This window comes from Suricata suricatta, chromosome 2 (genome assembly GCF_006229205.1).
Source record: "Suricata suricatta isolate VVHF042 chromosome 2, meerkat_22Aug2017_6uvM2_HiC, whole genome shotgun sequence".
Classification (NCBI taxonomy): Eukaryota; Metazoa; Chordata; class Mammalia; order Carnivora; family Herpestidae; genus Suricata; species Suricata suricatta.
The window spans coordinates 58,096,802-58,118,825 of NC_043701.1; the positions used below are offsets into that span (position 1 = coordinate 58,096,802).

General features: G+C 42.8%; 1 protein-coding gene and 1 long non-coding RNA gene across 2 annotated transcripts in view; one reads left to right on the top strand and one right to left on the bottom strand.

Moving 5' to 3' along the window:
- Positions 1 to 22,024, bottom strand: part of POU6F2 (POU class 6 homeobox 2) — a 118,683-nt gene that overhangs the window by 30,487 nt on the left and 66,172 nt on the right. The window lies entirely within an intron of this gene.
- LOC115281401 lies at positions 10,215 to 20,110 on the top strand. Its single transcript, XR_003904284.1, has 3 exons — positions 10,215 to 10,348; positions 18,384 to 18,520; positions 20,037 to 20,110. It is a non-coding gene; the product is annotated as an uncharacterized LOC115281401 (long non-coding RNA).

Genomic DNA, 22,024 nt, shown 5'->3' on the forward strand with positions numbered 1-22,024 from the left:
CTTCCACCTCAATTCAGAAAGTATGACCTACTTTATGCCTAGGTTGCAACATTAGAAGTTTGTGAGTGAAGCCATTGCCCCATTAGCCCCACAGCAAACAGCTCAGGCATCGCTTGCAGTAATCCCCGATGTCTTTGCTGTGCCTCTCACAGTAATGACTCGTCTCTGATGAATGCTTTAACCAGGGCGAGGCCCTTACTGGTACTGTAACAATAACTTTCAACCTAAAGGAGTTCTGGCCTCTCTGACAGGGCGCTTATTTGGTAGCTGTTGCTTATGTCCCCCTGTCTTTTTCCTTAGAGGAGTTAGGAGCATAAACCAAAACTGAGAATAAAGCCCATGTCACAAGAGCACCTAAAAAATATCATTAAGATGACCACTAGTGTTCAACAGCACATGTATCCCTGGCTTACGCATAAAAGTGACTGTTGTTAAGTCAGCTGCAATTATGACTTTAGCCATCATAAAGAGGATCTTGAGACTGTAGCAGATCTCAGCGATTCAGGGTCACCAGGGTATCACTACTGTGCCCTCATGGACTTCAGACTGGTTGAGGTACTCAGTAGGGAGGAATTCGGACTGATGGAGGGTAACATGCACTGAATTTATTTGCTGCCCACATGTAGTATCAGCAGCAGCGGCTAAGGGTGGAGTCATAGAAGCCCCGGGCATCCAGACAAGTCATCTGATGGGTCACATGCCGTCATTGTCTATGACATGCTGTTAAACTCTGCTACGAAGAATGTGCTTGCAGATGTCAAATGGACAAGTAATTTTGTTGCACATATCTTTAAGAAGAGGAAATCCGTCAATGCAGTAAATCGGTGACTTTCTCAGCATCTCCAATCCATTAGCAGAGACAATTCTTTGCCAAATATTTGTGTAACCTCAGCACTTTTTGGTCAAGAGGCTTTTGTTAACACTAGCAACGAACAAAGAGCACTGGAGGGCGAGGGGGCTGGTGTGAGCAATCACCAGGATGGAAACAGCCCATAATCTTCCCCTTCTTTCCTGCCTGGCAGCAGTCATTCTCTCTCTTTCTTTAAGGGATGATATTGTCCTTATACAACACATTCAGTTTAGTCTCACTGTGCTCTAGTTGTGAGGCGAAACCCACTTAGAATTATTCTGGCAGCTGTGGTTAGGATGCTGATTCTGGGAAAGGTACGAGAGTACAGTGATTCCCCAAACAAAATTGATTTTCCCAAGATGCCGTCTCATGTCTCCTGGCATTTGGTTCTGTTCATGATGGGGCAAAAGAGAGGTGTGGATGTTGACGGGGGCTTTAGAGAGAACCTGAACCAGAGAATGATAAAGGCATGAAGGTAAGCAGATGAGGTTCGGTAGAGGAAGACACTTCAGCCAAGGACAGTTGGATTTAATCTTGCAGGCAACGCCAATCAGCTGGCCGTGGCTTCCTCAAACTCTGAAGATTCCAGGGTTCAGGAAAAAAAAAACGGCACCACCAGGGATTAGCAATGTCTGGCTTGGGTATGGGCATAGGGAATGACAATGTGTCTCAAGGTGGCATCGCTGAAGTCCAGGATGTGAGACAAATTATCGTAGACAGATGTGCAAAAAAAAATTAAAAAAGGATGACATATCATTCTTTAATGAACAACTGTGAAAAAGAACTTAAGGTGTACATTTTGATCCCTGGGAATACCTACCTACCCAATGTTTCCCACTGTCAGTTAGGATTAGGACCGCTACAGGATGCTATACTATTGGTTTTCACCTTTGGAAACAGACTTACAGACAAGAGTGAAGAATTCGAGGTGTCAGGATCATTCAGTCACATTAGGAGAAGGATAATTTGCATGAAACCCGATGTTGTAAAGACAGCAGTAACATCCATAAAAACAGTCCCCTCCTCTAAAATCTTAGTAGCTGTTGAAGATAATTCTCCTTAATAGAATTTAGGATATGCGTATAGAGGAATAAAGATTCCCCACTGGCCAGGGTCAAGCCCAGGCTTTGCCACTAACCAGTGGGAGATTGTTGGTGAATTACTTCACCTCCTAGAACCTCAGGATAGTCATCTGTTAACTAGGAATAAGAACGTCCACTCTGGAAGGATATTATGAGGACTAAATAGGGTAATGAACACAAATTACCGAAGACTACTTTACCGACCAAATAGGTGTTCGATGAATGTTTGTTCATAACTTCATTTTGCTTATGTGCCAGTGTGGTAACTCCTGGCATTCACACTAACTTGTATAAGCTCCTTTGTATTTTTCTGAATAGTGATTTCACCATGAAAACAATTTACCACGAAGAACAGAAGATACTAGTTTAATAGAATGCTAAGTTGGAAGTTTCCACAGAAGCACCAATGTTCAGTAGATGTTGCATTCTCTAGGAGAGACCAGACTATTATGCTGAAAACTTGTGTCAGACAATTCCAGAACTCAGAGGACAGACACAGAAAATGTTTGAAATTCTGTGTGTCTTCCTGACTCCCGGGGATGAGGCATAGGGAGTTTCTTGTCACCTCCAGGTTAACAAAGGTGGCTGAGTAAATATTGTCCCCACAAGTTTGGGGAACACACACCTGAGGACTCTAAAGGTAAGAGGCTGTGCTTTTGAGCTGAGGAGGGAAGAGAGAAAAAGATAGAATAGTGAGGAAGAGGAAGGAAGGGAAAGGAGAGGGATGAGATAGAGACAGAGAGAAGCACAGAGAGATAGAGATGGAGCGGGCTGTGCTGCATTGGCACTTGGCTATACTCTCACCGAGAGCAGGCAAAGATATGTGAGTGTTTCCCTGGACGCGTTATCACCTGTCGGAGCCATTTAAAATCCTGTCCCACCGGGCCCCCTGGGGAATGTGTACGGGGGCAGCATCACAGAGAGAGCCTTGACGGGCGGACCTGGAGAAAACCAGTCCCTGACAAGGGCGTGTGCAGCTGGAGGAAAGCACATTGCCAACAGCCATGTGCCCTTGGAAGGTTCCAGCCGGGCCTCAGAAGACCTCACGGGAGAGCTGGCTGAGCCATCTGCTGGCTCAGAGAGCAGAGGACATCTCACGACAGTTCAGCAAAAAAGGCCATTTTTATGTCCGTCTGTCCTCTCCCCAACTTGGCCTGTCCTGTCAGGAACAAAGTCAGCAGCTACCTTGTGGGAAAGGGGTTGATACCATCCATTATGTGACAAAGAGAGTTAAACTGGTCATTCTCTCTTGCTCCCCTTCCCGCCCCTTCTGGGGTGTCTCAGCCTTGCATGTGTGAGGGGCACATGTGAGAAGAATGTACTATCTCTGTTTTCCTTCCAATTTTAGCATTTCAGGTCCATAGTTAAGTGGTTTTGTATAAATTAAACATGATGGGGTGGCCTGGTGGCTCAGTTGGTAGTGTCTGGCTCTTGACTTTGGCTCAGGTCATGATCTCACGGTTTGTGAGTTCAAGCCTCGCATCAGGCTCTGCGATGACATTGCAGAGCCTACTTGGGATTCTCTCTCTTTCTTTCTCTCTCTCTCCCCTCCCACTCTCTCAGCCCCTCTCCCACTTGTGCGTGTGTGCGCACATACACACTCTCTCTCAAAATAAGTAAATAAACTTAAAAAAAAATAAACACGACTTAATCGTGAATACTAGCAAGTATTTTCTAAGCTATTCCCATTTATAATTTTAAAAACAGGTATACAAACTGCCTCTACTGTAACCATTAAGGTGAATAACTGTGGGACACAGGACTTTGTTAACTAAGAATGCTTGAAAGGTAAAGGAGAAATGAAGGCAAGAAAGAGATTTGGAGGAGAAATGAGGATTTATCAAGCCACTCAAGGGAAGATTTAAAATTGTGAGCAGAATATACACCTTCCCATAAACTATGAATTCAGTTTAGTTCTGAGATGTAGTTGCCTCTGTGTATAACATTGATTGTTGAAGTTTCCGCCCACTTAAAAATGGATACTACTGCAAGGCCTTTGGGGCTGAAATTCTACTGAAGCTTTTGAAAACCTGAAAACAACAACAGGGAAGTTCAGTGCCCGCCAAAGGCGAAAACAGTAATAAACCTAACAAAAGGGAAGGTCAGAAGAGTCGGGAGAAGTTTTGACAGGGTCATTTGGCAATATCTTAGCAAGATTATTCTCATCAGCGATTGGCAGTATTTATAAAGTATGATAAAGCATTATGGGTCTCCTAATGGGTCCCGTTTCCTGTCTTATCTTTAATTAGCACAAGGCTACCCCAAACTCCCAAACCTACTCTCAGACACGGTCTTTAATTGTGGAGGAAGAAGAAATCTAAAGTCTAAGGCTTTGTTTTCCAATTCCAAATGATGAGGCGGGGGCAGGGCGGGGGGGGGGGAGATCCCACTGGATCTTAATGATCTAAGTCAGCATAAATCATGTCAGTTCCAAAAAGTGTCTTATAGGAATGATTTGCTTATAGAGCACGGCCAGAACCCTGGTTATGTGGCCCGCAAGCAGCAAACGTTGTGGAAGAAACTGCATCTCTGGGAGCTGACAGGTCTCCCAGGTAAGAGTCAACTCAGCTGATACAATGATCACTCTGATTGGACCTGAATCCTTCTTGAGTCCTTTGGCAAAACGAAGTTAGCAGCTGCGGCCACGTTCTGAACTGTTGACAGTTCCTATTACAGTAGCACTACAACTGAATCTGGCATACTCCACACTCTGGATGCAGTGTGGGGCTTTTTTGTTTGTTAAGTTTTAATTTTAAGAAGCATCATAAAACCTGTTCTTGCATATTTTACTGTAAATGTGACATTAAAAAATTTTTTTAAATGTTTATTTATTTTTGAGTGAGAGAGAGCCACAGAGTGCGAGCGGGGGAGGAGCAGAGAGAGGGAGACACAAAATCCAAAGCAGGCTCCAGGCACTGAGCTGTCAGCACAGAGCCTGACGCGAGGCTCAAACCCATGAACCGTGAGATCATGACCTGAGACAAAGTTGAACACTTAACCAACTAAGCCACCCAGGTGCCCCTAAATATGACATTTTCTGTTTTCTCCTTTATTTGGGTTCCCACTCAGGCATTAGGAAACATCAACAGAATACAAATTTTGATCCAGAATATAATCAAAAGATTAAATGTGTGCAAGATGATCTTACGTTGAGGTGAAAACTAAGTGGAATCATTGGAATTGCCTATATGACTTATTCCTGCAGTGACTGGCGGGCAGGGCTCAGTGTCCAGGAAATGAATCCTTTTCTCGAACACAGTATGGGTGTCCACCATCAAGCCAACTTTTAAAATTGTATCTGAATGATAGATTTACTCTACTAGAAGGTATATTGGTAAGCTCTGGATTATTTGGGAGTTCTTTATTTCTCCATGGTGCTGTTATCTCTCTACCACTCTGTTTTTTACTTAACTGGAAGGAGGGATGTGGAAGACAAAAGAGGAGAGAGTCCATTTTGCAAAATATTAGCTCCAGGTTTGACCGGGCATGATGTGGAATCAAACGTTGACTGGCTTTATCTGTGCCTAGACAGAAATACCCAGGATACAGAAAAGGTCCTCCTCACAAAGCCCAAATAAACAAGACTCTTGGCTCTAGATGCAATTTTCCTCCAGTGAGGGAAGTGAAACTTGGAGAGATTCTTTTGGAAATGGACAGAGAACTTGCCACTTTAGTCTATGCCCATTCCTTGGAAATTTATCACTTATGGTTAGCATATACTCAAAGGCTTTGAGTAAATGAGTTTGGTTGTTTATAAAAATATTAATATTTTATATATTATTAGTATATATGAAGAGATAATACAGACATATTGGCAACATTCTCTGTCAGAAAGAGTGGAGGATTGGGGTAACTGTAGATGATTCTAGCAAAGGGATAAAAGCTCTTCAGCTTTATCTGGAAAAGCCAGGCAGTAGAATGTTTCTGCTTTATTCTGAATGGCTTCAAAATTAAGGGTGTTGTTTTATTCATGCATTCGCTTCATGCTCAGACCAATCCCTTACATATCCACTCACTCACTCACTGTGCAAATCCTTTTGGGGGCCTGCTGTGTGCCCAGCACTGGGCCATACCTCCTGCTCTCAGGTAGAAGACCAGGAAATCACCCAGCCATCTGAATTCCTGAAAATCTTTTCTTTTTGGATTAACCAGAACATTCTGTAAATCTTCCTGTCTATGGCACCGGTATCTTGCCAATGAAGAAAAAAGCCCAGGTTCCCAAGGGGCAGGAGGGTCGAGATGGCATCAATTACATAACACTAAAGCCCCTGCCATTGGTGAGTCCTGCAAACTCTCTTCTCTTTCTGGGAAAGTGGCTGCAGTTGTCAGTGGCTTGAGGTGATCTCACAGCCCCTGCTTTTGAGGATTGACTATTCGCATACTCACATGTGTCACTGGACAGCTGAATTCACCCTTCATTGCAAGAGGTTTTATTTTTTCCTGAAAAGTAGCAGGTGTTTTTGTTTAATCTTAGAAGAGGGTCAATATTATTTCAATTTAATTTCCAAATTCCATTAATGAGCGCCCACGATGTGCCAGGAACGATTCTAGCTTTGGGGAGTCTGAGAAATATCTGACGACCCCTAAATTTTGTTTTAAAGTCACTTTGATTGTAAAGTGATTTGCTGGTTTATAATGTCTGAAGAAGTCAGGTAGCAGTCAGGAGAGTAGGCTGAAGTAGATCTCTTGGGACCTCTGGTCCCCAGGAACTTCACTGAAATTGCTGGTTTCCCACCGGAGAGTGGGAATGACAGGTCACAGTGGGGGATGCCCTTCTGTTCGTATAGAATGATGGTCCTCCGCAGCGGCCATAGCATAGTCGTAAGACCTCTGCCATCTTGATTCCACTACCAGGATCCGGATGAATTTATTTTGTGGTAAACAAGGGCTCAGTTCCACCATGCTCTCAGTAAGCCCCCCTGTCTTCATCTATGAATATTGTATAACTTTCCTACCTATAGGAAATTCCTATACTGCAATTTAAAAAAATGCATATTTCAATCCATGGTGAATTTGTAACAAGGGCAAGTGTGGCATCTTCTACAAAAGCAACTGCCTTCAAGCCATTGAGACCTTAGTTTCAGTTTGTGGCCTCTCACTTTTTTTCTTTAAAAAAATTTTTTAATGTTTATTTACCTTTGAGAGAGAGAGAGAGAGAGAGACAGAGAGAGACAGAGACAGACAAAGGCATGAGCAAGAGGAGGGACAGAGGGAGAGAGACAGAGACAGAGACAGAGACAGAGACAAAAGCATGAGCAGGAGGAGGGGCAGAGAGAGAGAGACCGAATCCAAAGGAGGCTTCAGGCTCTGAGCGGTCAGCAGAGAGCCTGGATGCGGGGCTGGAACCCACAGATGGTGAGATGGTGACCTGAGCAGAAACGGCTGGTTAGCGGACTGAACCACCCAGGTGCCCCAGTCTCACTTTATTTTTGATGGCAGGAAATGGAAATGTTGGCAAATATGATATAATGTGCCAATTTCCAGCTCTCTGAAGAGGTTTTACATTTTCGTTTTAAGAGTCGGTATGTTTTTCCCACAGGATATTCCACGTACCAGATAGCAGAGACAAATTCTTAAGGTTGAACTGGAAACATTTGTTCTTTCATGATCTCTTTCCCCTTGCCCCTAATGACTGCAAAGTAAACTCTGAGTACTATTTATTTCTTTGCAGCTGCTAACACTTTGGAATTCCTAAAACATTATTTATCCCTTCAAAAGAGGATCATAACTATAGTGAAGCCATTATTTTGCAGAAAGGCCAACTTTGTAAGATTTTGTATGGCTTTGCCTAAGACTGTAAGTTTTAATACCAGCAAAAAATACCCAGTGCGTGCGGAAGTATTTCTGCTTCCGCCTGTTGATGCCAGATTAAGTGACTAAATCAGATTGTTATTTATTGCTTGGGAGAACACCTTTTAGTGTGACTCAGCCTTGGTCCTTAGAGGCTTTAGTAAACATCCCTAAATGAAGCCCTGGACCTATGAACTGTATATTTTATATTTCTTCCCAGATGGGAGAGGGGGAAAAAAGAGCAATAGCAATAAGAACCAAAAAACCCCTCAGTCGGGGAGCAGTGATCTCCAATATTCTAGGTTCTTTGGAGCCATTGGAACTGGTGAAGGAAATGTTTGGCAATTGCTCAAGAAAGTGCAGCTCATATTAAATATCAGCTAGTACTGTGAGGGCATTCAGCCTGCAAAGCTGAATTTAAATGAATATAAACAACAAAACAAGCATCTAAAAAAAAAAAAGAGAGAGAGACTTGGGGAATGAAGCCACTGGGAGCATCATTAAAGATGCATCTGCTTATCACCGTCCAGGCTCATGAGTCCAAGGTGGCTTATAAGTTTTTTGTGAAGAAAATATCCATTGTTGTGGCAAAATTAAATGTATTTGGATCTTTGCTTACAATATTTATCTATCTGTTCAACCAGAAAAAAAGTTGTCTTCATCACCGTAACATATATTAGTTTTTCAATTTCCTCTTAGTAATGTTGTTTTTAATGTTCTTTAGGGTGAGACCACAAAATTTCTCATTTCTCACAACAAAGACCATACCTCATTAGAATGATGTTGATGAATTTTTCTTGTAAAATGGCATCCACCTTTTCAGAGGTGACCAGTCTGCATTCTTACTCCTAACTGTCGGGCAGGTTTGAGTGGATGTAATTGGTGAGGACCACGGCTCTCATCCAATCTTGGTGTCTCATAGTTCTGTGCTTCCTATTTTAAATGTGTGTGTGTGTGTGTGTGTGTGTGTGTGTGTGTGTGTGTGTGTGTACTCTAGCACCTCACATTTGGTCCTAGAAAAATGTAATTTATCATTATGAATAAACCACCACTCTACTGATGTTTCAGCTGTCCTGTTCTAAGCTCAATAGTTTATAATTTAGGGGCGCCTGGGTGGCTTAGTTGGTTTATGCATCCGACTCCTGATTTTGGCTCAGGTCATGATCCCAGGGCTGTGGGACTGAGCTTCTCCCACATCAGGCCTGGCACTGAGTGTGAAGTCTGCTTAGGATTCTCTCTCTTTTTCACTCTGCCCCTCTCCCCTGCTTGTGCACTCTCTCTCTAAAAAAGTGCCCCCCAATTTTAGAATTTATACCAATGGTATGTATTTTGGGATTTTTAAGTTCAAAGGCTATTTTTGAAGAATAGTCTTATCAGGAATATGTATATCGGATGAAATCATATGCAAACTACATATATATTGTTAGATAATATAGAAGTTGTTGTAGTGATACCTACATTAAAGAACAACTGAGGCAGTTAGTCACAAAACTTTTAATCCCTAACTATAAAATAATCTACTTAGCTTTTCAAAAAAAATGTAGGGCATTTTTAGCAATCAATGGTCTTGGTATCGAATCTGCTTTCTGAGAAGGGTAAGTCCTTAGTACTTTCTGATTCATCTAGGTTCTAGATTGCAGGAACAAATCTAGATACATAAAACCATCAACACTATCCCCATTTCTACTGTCTTATTGCTGTGTGAGCTGAGAGGAACAGGGACTCAACTTTTAAAAATATTTTTAAACGTAGTGGTTCCTGGGTGGCTCAGTGGGTTGAGCATCCAACTTCAGCTCAGGTCATGGTCTCACAGTTTGTGAGTTCGAGCCCCGTGTTAGGCTCCGTGGATCCTGTTTTGGATTCTGCGTCTCCCTCTCTCTCTGCTCTTCCCCCACTCGCTTTGTCTCTCTCTCTCTCTCTCTCTCTCTCTCAAAAGTAAATAAAAACATTTAAAAATTTAAAAAATTAAAAACATAAAAAATATTTTAAAATGTATATGATTTTGTGATCTCAAAAACTCAAAATGAGCTCTCAGAATGCATGTCACTCTCTTTACAGAGTTCACCTAAATAATTTGCATATCACCTTTTATTTTTTATTTATTTTTAAATGTTTATTTATTTATGTTGAGAGAGATTTAGAGGAGAAGCAGGCAGAAACAGAGGGAGAGAGAGAACTCTAAGCAGGCTCCACCCTCTCAGCAAACAGCCCAAAGCGGGGCTCAAACTCACAAACCCTGAGATTATGACCTGAGCTGAGATCAAGAGTCAGAAGCTTGACTGAGTCAATCAGGTGCCCCATGCTTATCACCTTTCAAATGTAATTGATTTAAGAATCCTTCGTATTAAGGATGTCACTTTTTATATTAAAAAACTTAAATAGTTCCTTTATAATTCAATGATACTGAAAAGATCCTACATTAAAATCCACTTGCAATCAAACCCTCAAATTCTGTGTGCACTTAAAACAGACTCTTGTTTTTCTAGCTGCACATATCAGTCCATCTCTTCTTTTTGGTTGTCTGGGAGAGGATGTTAACATCACCTGCAGATTTACAGAATGGAGATGGAAGTGTTTTTTATTCTACAGAATCAAGGAAACCAACATAGTTAAATGAACCCAGCAGGTAATATTCTGGTGACTCTGCCTTTTGATTAAATGAAGTGCAACATTTTCTTAAAAGGAAAAGTGGATGCTACGTGTCCAGCAGCCACGCCGTCATGTTGTAGAGGCAAATTAGACATCGCCCAGCCTTCTGTTGCTGACAATCTGGAGAAAACAAGGGAGTTCGCTTCACCTGTTACTAGTGGCATGGGCATCAGACTCAAACTGTCGGCCTAGCCCTCTACATGCTGGCGTGACCTTGGGTTCCGAGACACGTGTGGTCAAGGGAACGAGATGGGAGAGGCAGGACTCCCTTGTTACTCACTAAGCCCCGGGACTGCCAAGCATTTAACATCCTCTATTACTTTTCCTCCTCCCAACTACCCTCAAACATTAGGAGCTTAGAGAATTGAAGAAAGTTAAGTAAATAGACAATGCCATTCTCATTAGGTACAGTAATGCTGGATGCTTAAAAGCATTTCCACATAAAACTTCAATATAGTAAACAGATTCTACTTTAGGTCGGCCACCCTAAGTGGATTAAAATATATACAAGTGAGGAGCACGTGATATTCATGGAAAGGCTGCTCTATGCCACGCACGGTATTAGACACTTATTCCTGTGACGCTGAGAGCAGATTCACTCAGAGGAAAGCCACGCTTTGAAGCAGCCATGGGTGGCCTTGAACCCACACTCTCCCCCTTGCTAAATGTGTGGCCCTGGGAAGCTGGTTAACTTTTCAGAACCCCTGTTTCCTCAGCTGTAAATTAGAGATCATAGTGCAAGATCAATGTAAGAATGGATTGAAATGATGAATGTATGTAAAGTGTTTATCGAATAGCATGTTAGTGTGTATGAACTGCTCTATTCATTCCCACCACAGGTTTTATTACTATGTTTATGCTTATTGGAGGCCAGGTGTTATTCTAGGCACTTCGGATACATCACTGACTGAAGCAAAAAGTTTTAAACTATTATTAGAGCACAGTGGTTAAGAGCGATCTCTGAGATCAGACACAACTGAGTTTGGATCCTGCCATTTCTAGCTTGGAAAGTTTGGGTTGTCTTGGAAGTTTCTTGATCTGTGCAATAGGGATAAACCGTATTCTATGGCTGTGGTAATGGTGACATGAAATGATATATTGAATGCCAAGCACTCTTTGGTATGCAGGAAGTGTGCGATCGATGGCAGGAATTTATGAATTTTATTATTGTTAGTGCTAATCCCTCTGATAACTCTGAGAGGAAGTCTTGTTGTCAGTGCATGGAAGCAAAAACAGCTGAGGAAGACCAGTTGCCTTGCTTGGGGCTGGCATCTAACTTGAACGCCTGTGCTGTTCACCGTGGGTGCCTTCCATGTGAGCACTGTCCACCTCTGTAACCCCGAGAGACTGGGCGATTGTGAATATCTGTTGATAAGTGTCCGAGAAAGGGAATGTGTAATGTGGTTTTTATGTGTAATGTGTGTTCTCGATGTGATGCATGATGGATGCCACTCACCTCTAAGTTGTATCCTGACTTCACTGTCTTTCTGAATGCTCTACCTTATGACATCTCAGGAGCTACTTATATTGTTATTTTTACAAGATAGAAGAGGTTAGTGGATGAGATGAATAGCAGTTCAGAGCAATGTTCTATGGCTTATGCATGAAATTCAGTTGGATTGTGCAAAGGCCTACTTTTGTGCATTTGAACTTGAACCTGGCTCCTCTCGTTGTGCTGAGTTGTGACTTTTCCATTTTTGCCTATTTCTGATCTATTTCTCTCTTACTGGTGTATGAGTTGAGGAATGTTGCCGATGTATCTAGGAAGAATGCATCGTGTTGGGGCGCCTGGGTGCTTCAGTCAGTTAAGCGTCCGACTTCGGTTCAGGTCATGATCTCACAGTTCATGAGTTTGAGCCCCACGTTGGGGTCTGTGCTGACAGCTCAGAGCCTGGAGCCTGCTTCAGATTCTGTGTTTCCCTGTCTCTCTGCTCCTCCCCTGCTCTGGCTGTGTCTCTCTCTGTCTCTCAAAAATAAAGGCTAAAAAATTTAAAACAAAAAAGAGAAATTCATCATGTCAACAACTCACAGGTCAACAGGGAAGTTGGGGTGCATCTTTGGGCATATGGTGTGTTAAACAGTCCTGTGGACATTTATTTGGAGGTTGAATGCATCTCACATGCGAATGTAATGTTTTCCCCACTCTAATAATGTTCTGCTTAAGCATAGAAACTGTTTGCTAAAAAAGTTAGTGTTGCTCTAGGGAAGCTAAGTCAAAATTCAGTACTTCCCCTCTTTCCTTGCCCTCAGCTCCAAGTCAAGTTTAATTTTCATTCTCTAGTTGGGAAAATTGAGACATAAATAGCTTTCACTTCCATCCTTGACTTTTTACTAAAATCTAAATACTGAAAAGAGAGTCATCATCAACAGCCCAGCATACAGTCTTTCCGACACTGGATTTGGTCAGGGCTATTTATGAAATAAATGACATATTTCCTCAATTTGAGGACTCCCACAGTTTTTTTTTCCTATTTTTAATATTTGCAAAATGAGGTTGCCCTAACAATTGATGTATTGGTTTAAGGTGGTAGTATTTTTGGGGGCGACTGGGTGGCTCAGTTGGGTAAGCATCTGACTCCTGACTTTGGCTCAGGTCAGGATCTCACAGTTGGGGGTTGGGCCCTGCATGGCAGGCTCTGCACTGACAGTGAGGAGCCTGCTTCGGACCCTCTGTCTCTCTGTCTCTCTCTCTCTCTGCTCCTCCCGCCTCAAAAAATAAACACACAAAAAAAGGTGGTAGTATTTTCCTCTATTCAGAAAAAGCTGTTCTTAAATTGATGGTAGAATGTAACATCAGTGGTTTCTTAGACTCATAATACAGTATTAGATATTTCTCTTTTTCTTTGGAAGGGCTTACTTCTTTAGATGGAGAGCTTCCAGAGGGAAGGATATAGACACATATAGGGCCTTGTCATTTTGGGAGCTTCCTCAATTCCAACATCATTTTTGCTGTGCGATAGTATGAAAAGCCCCAACTGAAGACTCACAGGGCCAGAGTTTCCTGTTTGGCTCAGAAAGCCTCACTTTGGTGAGTGCCCACAGGAAGTGCACACCTCGCACTCTTCCCTGATGCCTAGGATGCCAGGCTGGAAGGCAGGTGGCCTCTAGTCCCTCAGACCTCGAAGCCTTGAGGCTGGAGTTTCCCCAGCAAGATAAAGTGGAGACCTGAAGTCCTTTTTTCCCCCCAAGATTATCTCATTGCTCTATTAGAGACTTCCCTGAGCCTATTTCTCCCATTCCTTTGATCAGCAAAAACAGTAATGGTGGGAATATTGATTAAAATAATGTATTTTGGCAAGGCTTATAGCTCCTTATAGTTTTTAAGTGTATGTGTTTGTGTGTACCTTCAAGAGAGATCTTTGAGGTTGATAGGGCAAGATTACAGTCCCCATTTGGAGATGGAGTGATGACGTTTGGGGAGTTTGTGACCTATCTAAGGAACCTAGGTCTTTAAACCCAAGGACGTGAGAGTGGTGGGAAAGGATGGGTGTGAACTCTGGGCTCAGGTATCAGTTCTGCCCGGTTCCTAACGGTGTCATCCTCAAAGTGTGCTCGTCTGCATGGCTCGGATAACCAAACTACGGTCAAGTGCTCTGGCTGGATCACAGATGATACCAACCCGTGGTGAAAGCTCAGTGCCTGGGAGACGTCATTAATTCCATTATTCTTTTTCTAGAAATCACTTAGCCTGAAGGAAACTCAGAGCTCTTCTAAGAACTCACATGGTTCTAGAACTTCACACACTGGAATGAGCTATGTGAGCATTAGTTAAGGGTAGTATTTTGTTTCACCATGCTAGTGAAACCAAGATGTGGGAAGTCGGACCAGCTGTGAGGGAGTCCTCTGCCACAGCATCGACAGGCAATTTATTACCTGTTTAGAGTTACAGCTGGTAATGAGGTTGCTACCTTAGTTAACTGGCCCCTTTCCTATTTAGCCACAAAGGATGTGCCCGGTCTCTACTGAGAAGCCTAGACAAGAATGCATTTCCTTATTCCCAGGAACAGGAAACACTCATAGATGAAGAATTTATCTTTTGTAAAAAATGCAGGGGTTAGAGAAAAAAAAATCCAAAATTCTGCTTTAGATAAGAGAGACCTCCGTTCTCTTTTGGCTCATTCTGCAGGGGAAATCCCTCAACAAGATTTATTTTTTTAAATTGTGTATTTCTGGCCACCCCTTTAATTGCACAAGACAGGTTGCGCGGAGGGGTGGTGGGTAGGGAGAAGGAGTTCAGAGGGTGCTTTATATTTACTTCTTCAGGTTGGTCGGCTCTTTGGGCTTGACGCATTAACGGGATTAACCCTTTTATTTTAAAAATGGGGCAAGAAAGAGAGCGGGGGTGGAGGGCGGCGGGAGGAGCGGCCTCTGGCAGGGCAGCGATGGTCTGGGCCGAACATTTCGCTGTCACGATGAGTCACAGAGCGCGCTGCTACTGGTGGCGTTGACGGGCTGTGAGACCCGATTACGTCCTGAGCCGCTACCGAAGCAAGACTTCCCATCAAACCCACCCACCGCGAAATCACTGCGGAGCCCAGGGCCATCAGGGCTCATTAGCGCCGTTTACCATCCAGGGCGCCCCGCTCCTTAGAAGGGCGAGGACCCAGCCCCAGGCCCCGGGTCACCCCCGCCAGCCGGCCCCCCTCCACTCCAGCCTTGACCTGTCGCTCGGGGAAGGGCGCCCCAGCGGGGGCCGGGGGACCGGCCTCCGCGCTCCCAGCACAGCCCCGGGGGCAGAGCTGCGCGGCCCACCTGCTCCCCGCAAACGGGCTCCCACGTGTGTGCGCGCCCCTCCGGAACGCAGCGCACACATCCCAGGAGGAGGCTCCTTTCCGATTTAAACCATTATCACACGGTCGGAAGTGCGGATAGGAAGTGACTTCCCGCAGCATTTCCCAAAGTGTGCTTTGCCGACGTCAATTCTACTAAATGTTGAGAGGACGGGAAGTCTGGGGAAAGCAGGATCAGAAAAGTTAAAGGGGGTCCGCGGCGGGTCAGAACCGAATGGCCCGGCCCCATCCGAACACAGCGGCCGAGCCGGGGGCGCGGCGCCACCCAGCGTCCCGCCCGGGAAGCCTGCTTTGTGCGCCATCTCCAGGGGCCCGTTCGTTTCCAAGGCGCGCACTTAGGGAGACGCTGCTTTAATGCAATGGCCTCCTCTGAAATGAGGAAATAAAGCTCTCAATTGGGCTCAAAGGGGAAATTTGATATGTTAGTAGAAAGATCGAGGTTGTTTATTGTTGTTACTGTTTCATCTTTTATTACTGAGATGAAGCCAGGGTTAAATTCTTATAATATTACTAACCCCATGAACATTTCTTTCCTAGTCTCTAGAAAGAGATGATTTAAAAAGTGTTAAAAAACACGATAAAAAAATCCTTGTTGGAAATGTATTCCACTGTATGAGATTGAGTTTTTACACCTTTTTAAGACTTCATATAATGATATTTGCAAATAAGAAAAGAAAATCCTTTGCTGTACTGTTTCGAGTTTTGGTTTAGAAAACATGGCCAAAACCATTACCTAAACAGATTGTTCTGTTCATCTTTGGGGGAAAATACATAGACACCTGCCATGCATTTTCAACGAAACATGTTTGATTCTTAGTTATGCAAAATGTCTAAACAATATACTCTATTGTTTGTATTAAAATGGTATTCTGTACATATGATTTTGTACCTTTTTAAAAAGATATAATTTTTTAGTAAAGATGCAAACTTGCATTAAAGGAATTACCATATACAGTGATGCTATCACAGTGTCATCTTGGGAAGGAAGAGGGGGAGAGAAAGTGTCAAGGTCTCAGCTTTATCCCTCATGTTTTATTTCTTTTAAAAAATAAGCAAGGGAACTGAAGCTTATATGGAGAAATTTTAAATCTTAACATTTAAGTTAATCTTATGTTAATGTGGTTGAGCAAGGATCCCTTGGAAAATTTTTTTTTGTAAAAAGTTATTCTTTTTACTTTTTTATACATTTAATGTGTTTCATATAAAAAATAAAATAAAAGAGTATGTGCAAAACTCCCTACATTCCTGACCAACTGGCTTTAGCGGGATGTGTCTAACGTACCTCACTTGCTACGGTCACATTGTCAAAGTTACACACTTTATCTCCTTGGCACAGGGTTTGAAATTAGTTTTACAAATGTGGGAAGCTATGGTTTTATTTGTTCTTCTGCGCAGATCTAGTAAAACCCACAGAGAGGTTCAATGGACGCTTACTGAATAAATTCATTATATTTCAATTCTTTGGCCGAGATTTGCATTTATTATAGCTTCATCTTTGTTCAACGTGTAGTGATTTTCTCTAAAAGATTCTCACCTATTTAAATTATGTGCTGAATTCCTTCAGCAACACATAGTTTAGGCTCCGTTGCTAGCTCTTCATTCTAAAAAGCTATAATGTGGGGCACCTGGTGGCTCAGTTGGTTAAGCGTCTGGCTTCCGGCTTTGGCTCAGGTCATGATCTCACAGTTCGTGGGTTCGAGCCCCACGTCGGGCTCTGTGCTGACAGCTAGCTCAGAGCCTGGAGCCTGCTTTGGATTCTGTGTCTCCCTCTCTCTCTGATCCTCCCCTGTTCATGCTGTCTCTCTCTGTCTCTCAAAAATAAATAAAAAACATAAAAAAAATAAAAAGCTATAACGTTAATTTACTGATACATTAATATAATTTATTAAATACTTAAGATATATCAGGCACTGTGCTGAACACATTTCCTGCTACTGTCATGTTTAACCCCACGACAGCATATGTGGCCCATCTTATCACTCCCATTTTACTGATGAGGGAAAAAATAGAGGCTCAGAAAAGTTCCATAACTTTCCCAAGACCACATAGCTAGAAATGTGTTCCAGTCGGGCCTGTTTCCTGCCAAGCACATGTTCTTAGCTGCTCTACACTCTCCTAGAGATGTTCTTGAGCTTTTGATTATTCAAATTCAGAGGAACGCCCGCAGGTTAGTCAGTGTCATGTTTCTTCAATTCTAAGAAAAGTATGTTTCACATATTTGAACGTTAGGATATGAGAATGGTCTAGACTGTCGTTGGTGTGCACAAACACGGTGCTGGTGACATTCCATCCTGCCTGGCCACCTGCCCACCTCCAGCCCAGGGCTGCTGAATACCGGCAACTCACCCTCTGTGGTTTTGCACATTCAAGGGTGTCCTTTTTAAGCTATGATGCATAGGATATATTGTATCAGCAGACGGCTTTTCTTCGATTATGGCCGGGGTCCCCGGAGAAGGCAGCTGCTTCCTACTGGAAATCCTTCTGCTCAGCCATTATTTGTTCATAGGATGCTGTGTGTATTCTTGGGTAATGAATCAATTGGGCAAGTTCTTTTAATTTTTCTTCTATCTATACATTAGAAAAAGTAATGTTGTTATTTATTTATTTATTTATTTAATTTCTATTTTTACTTGACTGGCACTTTAAGGAAGGGGAGGGACTTTGTCTTGACTTGTTGCCACTTAAAATTTCACAGTGGTCGAGAACTAATTTCATCAGGAAACATTCTCAGCCTCAGTTAAAATGTAAAATGCTTTCCTTAGCCCCAGGACAAAACGAGATTTCATTTGCTTTTACTTTTCTGCAATAATGCCAATAAGGAGATATTGCCAGGGGCACAAGGGAAGCCAATTCTAGAGCTGAACAAATCGATGGGAAATCTACTTGCCAAATCCTGAACATACCCACTGAGTGAGTGTTAAGAACACACACACACACACACACACACACACACACACACACACCCCTACTGAACTATCCAGAGTAAGGATAAGATTTCCCTAAAACAACTTAATGTTCTACTCTGCTGAGATTCTCACATTCCCAAACTCCTCACACTCAGTGTGTGAACTCAGTGTGAATGTCAAACACATAGCAACTTGACCAATAACCACAGAGAGCATATACTGAGTGTTAGCATCATTGAATGATGACCAGGGGCCTGACTACATGCTAAGCTCTTTAATCCTCAAAGCTGCTTCCATGTTTATCCCTACTTTTCAGATGAGAAAATTGAGGCATGAGAGAGGGTAAGTCAATTGCTCAAGGTCCAACAGCCGAGGAACAGCTGTCTGGTTCCAGAACCCATTCTTCTTGACTGTGTGCTATACTGCTTATTGCTACATATATCCAAACCAAAGGTAAGTTTCCAGCAAATGCTAGACAAGACTCTAACCCATGATGATAATTATTGCAGCCACTTATTAGTGTGAGTTTTTAACTGTACACTCATGCACTATAGTAGGCTTTTTACACACCTTACCTCATCTAATCTTCATAATTTAGGAACTTGGATTTTATATCTATAGTTATTTTACAGTGAAACTGAAGCTCAGAGAGCTCAAGTAATTTGCTAAATGTCACAGAGCTAGTTAGTTATTGGCTGTCTTGCTCATCCATTGTCTGGCTTCCACACCCACATGAGTTCCTGATTTGGTAAGCAAAGAGCCCTAGAATGTTCTTCTCAGCACTGTGGTAGTCATGATAAATTTTATGATCGCTAATTACCAACAGAAAATTTGCTCCCTCAGAATGAAGTTGGGTATGATATAATTTTAAAATACTCTTCCTGGGTTAGATACATGCTTCATGACTTTAGAATGTAGAATTTCTGTTAAAATGAATCACTCTTTGGAATAGTGTCTGACTGCTGTATTAACTGCAAATGAACGGCAGAGTCAGAAAGGTCAGAGAATGAACTGATAACTACTGTTTTTTAAAAAAGTAGGGGCACTTGGGTCCCCAAATGCAGGGAGTTTTCAAGACATTTTTACTTATTTAACTGAGAATACGAATTGTTTTGGGATTTTTAAAGGCAATATTCTTTCTATGATGAAAAATATGTTCTTGTTCAAAAACTTCTTGATGTCAGAATGATTTGGTGTTAAAGTAAGATCATATCATAAATCATAACTGTTGTGCCTATGCACTCTGCTCAGTACCACGGGTCTGGCATGCTCCTAAGTGTTGGAGATGTACAGAGAAAAAGACAGTTGTTGCCATACTCAAGGTCTTGATGGCAGAAAAATAAATTCTAGGGGCACCTGGGTGGCCCAGTCAGTTAACCATCTGACTCTTGATTTCAGCTCAGGCCATGATTTGTGAGTTCAAGCCCCAAGTTGGGCTCTGCGCTGACAATGTGGAACCTGCTTGGGATTCTCTCTCTCCCTGTCTCTCCGCCTCTCTCCTGCTTGCGTGCCCTCTCTCTCAAAATAAATAAATTAACTTAACAAATTAAGATAAATAAATAAGAGAACAAGAAGTAAAAGACCTTGAATAGATGGAGATTTCCCATCCCTTTAAATGCACTGAAATCTAGTCAACAGAAACAATCAGATTCCAAGACAAGGAAACAAAACTGCAAGTCCCGGGGGGAGAGGGGTGGGCATTCTTCCTTTTAGGATTGAGGCCTGTCTCCCTGTGTGGGGTGGGCGTCCTCCCAGCTGAATAGGAAGACCTAGAATTGCCTTTGGCACAGGCCTCCTCACAGAAGCTGCTGTAGATCTTTGAGGGGGAGGCTCTAGTTTAGGGAGGTTAAGTCATTGATTGCCCCCAGGTCCAAAATGAGAAGAAAGGGGAACTTAAACCATATCTCAGGCAGATCCAGAATTCAGTGAGGGCTCTTTCCTGACTAATCCCATCTTGGTTTCCACGTAGCCAAGAGAATCTTAGCAGCCGGAAGCAAGAATCAAGGTATTTTGTACCACCTCAACAGCCCGACCTCCCCAAAGCATCGGTGGCGTAAAACATGCTTTTCAAACATAGGTTTAGATTTTAATGTTATTACTTCTGGGCAAACTTTTCAATGTAAAAAATAGTTGTTGTCAAGACCTGAAATGAAAGAATTTATAAATATATTAAGAGTGTTCTTTTTGTACCTTTTCTGGGAAAGCTTTGTGGAGGGATTGAAAATGGGCTAAAGTAATTATAGTTTACATGGTTTTTTGAGCAAGGCTAATTGTATTAACCTGATTCCAAAGCGGTCTTATTTTTTGTAACACATTAATACAAGCGAAAGCAGTGCATGCACATGCACACACACACACACACACACACACCCCAAATAATTTTTGCCCTCCTCTTTTGATCTACTTTGGCCACCTCATAAGGCTCACATGAGTATCTTTGTATCAACAGGTGCAGGGAATACATTTTTTTTCCTGGGAAGATGATTGTGTTTATATTACAATGATTAAAAAAATAAAAAACCCACAGTGCTCCGGGAACATGGCCAATTCATCTACTTTGGAAATGGGAGTACCTTGGTCTTTTCTGGCACATGGTACTGTCGGGCATATTTCTAAAACTCTCAGACAAGACATCACAAGTGGGCAATATTGATTCCTCTGTGGATGTAGAGTTTTCTTTTTCCACTTTTGGAGATCTGTTTACCATATCAAATCAACTATCAGCACAGTTTCTAAAACAGAAGAATTTTAAAATAAAATCAAGTCTTACTCTACATACGCAGAGTGTGAATCAAGGTTTTAATTGAAAGCTCATTTTCCTATGGGAACTCCTGGGCCAAGAGAGCAACCCTGGGATGGGAGCCGGCGGGGGCCAAACACAGCAAAGGCTGTAACTCTAGCCCCTGAGAAGGGGATGGATTTGTAACTGGCAAAATGATCAGCCGTTAAATCACCGGAAGAATACCCTCCTAATAATTCCTGCTAAGCAATAACGTATTTTCTCCATCACAAATTCTCAAGTGGTGGGGCACAGTGGTACGTGTTACTTGGACACTGGAACAGAAAAATCAGGGGGAAGTACACATCGGCGGATATGCTTTCTATCTGGACCTCTTAAAATTTACATCTCGAGGGGCAGCTGCCGGGCAGAAATGAATCAGGGTGTTCCATTTGGGGCATAACTCTAGGAAGCAGTCTCCAGGACCGACCTGATCTGAGTATGAGTTATAGATATTATAACCAACTTTTCCTCCACACCAGAACCCCATCCCTCCAGAAATCTTAATAGGCTTTTGAGAGCCTCCATTTAGAGCCGGCTGCATAAAATGATCCTTTGATGAAAAGGGATTGGAACAAGGGTTAAAGCCGACATTGAAAGGTGACTGTGGAGGGCACGGTGTTCATACAACCCTCCTTTAATATGTGTGGTGTGCACCTGTGATAAGATGATTCATTACCTGGGGCTGCTCTTTGACAAGCTCCATCGTTCAGCCCTTGGGGTTCTGACGGGACAATCCTGCACCCGCCCAGGAAATATAACAAGGTCAGCTTTTTTTTTCCCCTGGGACGCAGATTGAGACGGTTTAGCTTATAACGTATCTCTGTTTACTCTTTATGTAAAATAAAAACAGGGTTCAAGACATCGCAATTCCTGTTCTCCACAGAGCAGGCCAGGCAGGGATCCATAAACTCACTGCTGAGTAAATAACTCTGGGAGGAAAAGTCCTGGAGAGGATGCAAGCGACTTCTCCCTTGGGCTCCACCCTCAGCACTGGCCACAATTGAGGTCAAGGTGCCCTAACCGCTGAGGATTTGTGCCGAGGTTTTGAACGGAGGGTGTTTCTGGTATCCTCAGCTTTAACTCTGGTTTGTGCTTCATGGAGTTCTTAGGGTTACTGGGGTCTTAAAGGGGGAGCCGCCCTTATCTGAAGCTTTGTCAGTGTCCCGGAGACCAGG